Genomic DNA, 2,500 nt, shown 5'->3' with positions numbered 1-2,500 from the left:
TAGCCTGTGTAGATATTCACTCAATGCTATCGCTCAATAGAAGTGTTCTATATTGGTATTCAGACTGTATGTGAGATTTATTATTGAACATGATTTGGTAGGGTACAAGAGAGCACTGTGGAAGCTCTCAGGAGTGCAGGGCTCGCCACTTGTCCAGGGGACCACAATTAGGGATATAATTGACCCCACCGTCGTCAGGAATGAGCCGTTTCTCAGCAGCCATGTCTTCAAATTCATCTGCATTAAACTTGGTGAAGCCCCACTTCTTTGAGATGTGTATCATCTGGCGGCCAGGGAACTTGAACTTGGCTCTACGAAGAGCCTCAGTCACATGTTCCTTATTCTGCAGCTTGGTGTGGATGGACAAGATGACCTGGATAGTGTGAACCCTGGCCACTTTGCCCTGAGGCTTCCCAAAGGCACCATGCATAACTGTCTGGAGCCTAGATTGGGGACATCATTGAGATCAGAAACTTGAGTAACTGAGAAAATTGTCTTCAAGGTCCCTTAGGGCAGCCCATATAGGCAATAGGCTGCATACACTACCAAGGAGGCTGCTGTTTGCAACCATTGCACACCAGGCTCCCATGGGGAAAGGGATATGGTGGGCTTAATTAGCTGCAAATCAGATAACATTAAAAAACAAACCCCACAAAAAGAAAAAAGGGAAATATGTGTCCCATTGCTTTAAGCAATGAATATGAGTTTGATAGTGTGAGAATTCACCTGTAGAACAAGCTAACATGGATATTAAACAAAGACAACATTTACTGTATACTGGACACAGTTAACATACTTTCTATCTGTCAGTATGTAATCCTCAGGACTACTCTATGAACCAGGTCCTGTTCTTAAGTTCATTTCACAGACAAGGAAACTGAGGCACAGACTACTTCCATAACTTTGCTGGATTTGAATGCTCATGAGTATCAGGAGGAGAAGATGAGCTGGCCACATTGCTGAGTTGTGGGGGCTCACCTGGCTGAGGTCACCCTTGGTTACCACCCCAGACTTGGGCACTGTACGCTGCAGGTGTTTGCACATTTTCCAAGTGTCCTTTTGACTGACAGCTCTCCTGAGGCAGAGCCACAGTGATCTGGCTAATTAGAATACTCACGAAGTCCACTAAGTTTCTGGGCTCTGGCTCTTATCCTAGAAAAGGAAGGAGCCTTGACAACACCAAGTCTATGCAAGAGCAAGACCTGATGCTTGTGAGTCCCTGAAACAGAAGTACAGAGAGACGAGCATAGACACACACTTTCAGATCAGCCCAGACCTGCTTTGCCTACAAGAGCAGAATACGGAGCTCTAGGGGTGCCCAAATACCCATGACCAAAGGTATCACGGCTTTGGTCACCATCACCTCTACTTTCCAGCAGAGGAAATGGGCTCATACAGGACAGGTGATTGCCAAAGACAAGTTATAGGGACTGTATTTGCATCCCCACATCAGCTAAGTCTCAAAACCAAAGTTCTCTTCACTTCTTTGGGCTGCCTTTCAGGCCTCCAAATAATCTTTGTTGAAAAATGCCACTTTTTACTTCTTCCTGTAAGAGAAGCAATCTCTCTTCTAGGCAAACACAAGTTTGAACTTTTGCTAATTATATTGAGAAGCTTATCCCTGCTTCCATACCCCATGTGAACCTCTGAAGTCGTCCTAAGCATTTGGTAGTGAGGAATGAATGAGTGTGTGGGTGGCCTCATTCAGATTCACTTTTTGAGAGGATGCTAAGGACCTAACCCAGGGCCTTGTCATTACTAGACAAGCACTCTACCAAGAAGCTAAATCCCCACCCCCTTCAGATTTACTTTTGTGGATTCATTTCTCATATGAGTTATTTGATTTTTCATCCAAAAACATACAAACCTCATTAAGAACCCTTAAAATAATGCATCGTTACCTGTGTTACTTTTCTATCATTTTGAAGAGACATCATGACCAAGGCCACTTGTAAAATAAAGCATTTAGTTTAGGCTTGCTCATAGTTTCAGAGGATAATGTAGCAACAAGCAGGCAGGCATGGTGTTGGAGATATGTCTATCTGTCTGTATGTCTGTCTGTCTGTCTGTCTGTATGTATGTATGTATGCATGTATGTAAGTATGTATGTGTGTGTGTATGTATGTGTGTGTATGTATGTATTTATGTATGTACTCTTGACAAACTAAAAAGCACACTGCACAACACAAAGTTCCCTTGGCACACTGTAGCGGAGGAGGCTCAAAAATATAAGGCATAAAATTATCATTTCTGTGCACCTACGCAGCTGAACTCTTTCTTGCATATGTATCAGGGAGTCCCATTGCCTTCTAGGTGCCCTCCACAGTTTTTTCAGACAAGTGCCACATGGGCCAGCTTACGGTGTGCAGCTAACACACATGGATGGTCGGAGCTGAGCCCATTGCGGGCAAGCGCTAGACACGCAGGCGCATTTCTCATGCGTCCAGTGACTAATGTCACGAGAAACGCTCAGAGGATGTTGTTCATTCAGGAGAAGCTT

At 44.2% G+C, this 2,500-nt stretch overlaps 1 non-coding gene across 1 annotated transcript; it reads right to left on the bottom strand.

The window, feature by feature from the left end:
- Nucleotides 1–489: 489 nt before the first annotated feature.
- LOC121137336 lies at nt 490–624 on the bottom strand. Its single transcript, XR_005874590.1, has one exon. It is a non-coding gene; the product is annotated as a small nucleolar RNA SNORA70 (small nucleolar RNA).
- Nucleotides 625–2,500: the final 1,876 nt, after the last annotated feature.

Source organism: Mesocricetus auratus, unplaced genomic scaffold (genome assembly GCF_017639785.1).
Source record: "Mesocricetus auratus isolate SY011 unplaced genomic scaffold, BCM_Maur_2.0 Super-Scaffold_100676, whole genome shotgun sequence".
In the NCBI taxonomy this organism is placed as follows: domain Eukaryota; kingdom Metazoa; phylum Chordata; class Mammalia; order Rodentia; family Cricetidae; genus Mesocricetus; species Mesocricetus auratus.
Note: the sequence above shows the minus strand (reverse complement) of the source record. Positions and strands in the feature narration are given on the sequence as shown.